General features: G+C 56.9%; 1 pseudogene; it reads left to right on the top strand.

Annotated features, from left to right (window-relative positions):
* Positions 1 to 213: 213 nt before the first annotated feature.
* Positions 214 to 754, top strand: LOC113922055 (annotated as a pseudogene).
* The last annotated feature ends 416 nt before the right edge of the window (positions 755 to 1,170 follow it).

Raw genomic sequence — 1,170 nt, 5'->3', positions numbered from 1 at the left:
CCAGGTTGGGATCACACGGAAGTGCTCACAGCCCGGCAGCTGCTGAAGTTCTCAGGGTTCCGAGGCCTCGCGCCGCGGTTCCCGAGCTCGGATCCGGCCCCCCATGCCCAGTGACGATTCTGTGCACATTCCTCTGGTTCTGCTGAGTCTGTCTGGTGGACGTGGGCGCACGTCCTATCTTTGCTGGCCAGTGTTGCTCCCACCGTCTACAGCATGGGAAATACCTTCCCAAACCTCGTTAAGGGCCTTTTTGGCAAAAAAGAAACGTGCCTTCTCATGGTGGGCCTGGATGCTGCGGGGAAGAGCACCATCCTGTACAAACTGAAGCTGGTGAGATCGTGACCACCATTCCCCCCATAGGCTTCAACGTGGAGGCCGTGGAGGACAAGAACATCAGCTTCACCGTGTGGGACGTGGGCGGCCAGGACAGATCCGGCCTCTGTGGCGTCACTGCTTCCAGACCACAAGGTCTCCTCTTTGTGGGGGACAGCAATGACAGAGAGCGCCTGAAGGAGGCCCGTGAGGAGCTCACGAGACGCTGGCGGAGGACGGGCTCCGGGATGCCGTCCTGCTGGTGTTCGCCAACGAGCGGGACCTCCCCAACGGCATGAACGCGGCTGAGATCACGGACAAGCTGGGGCCGCGGTCCCCGGGCCGCAGGAACTGGTACATTCAGGCCACCTGTGCCACCAGCGGGGAGGGGCTGTATGAGGGACTGGACTGGCTGTCCAATCAGCTCCGGAACCAGAAGTGAGCCGCGCCCCCACCCCTTCCACCTGCTTTACTCTCATGTGGTGTGAGTGCCAGAAGCTGTCTCCACGGTCGGTCACAGTGTGCTTCACCATGCTGTAAATGTGCAGACGCAGCCTGCAGCCAGGTTTTTATTTAATGTAAATAGTTTCTGTTCCCAACGAGGCAGTTTCTGGTACTCCTGTGCAGTATTACTCAGCTTTTTTTATTGTAAAAAGAGAATCAACCCACTGTTCAATACTGAGAAGGGATGTTAGGCACGCGGGGCCTCCGGGAGTCGCTGTGTCCAACCAGCCTGGCGCACCTCCTCTGGGCCTTAGATCTGTGTTGAGATCCATTTTGGTGGTTGTTTTTTAACCTGAACTCAGTGCATTTTTAAAATCGTTGCAAACACAAGATAAGGAGAACACGTGAACACAC

This window comes from Zalophus californianus, chromosome 9 (genome assembly GCF_009762305.2).
Source record: "Zalophus californianus isolate mZalCal1 chromosome 9, mZalCal1.pri.v2, whole genome shotgun sequence".
Taxonomy (NCBI): Eukaryota; Metazoa; Chordata; class Mammalia; order Carnivora; family Otariidae; genus Zalophus; species Zalophus californianus.
This window is presented reverse-complemented; position numbering and strand designations above follow the sequence as displayed.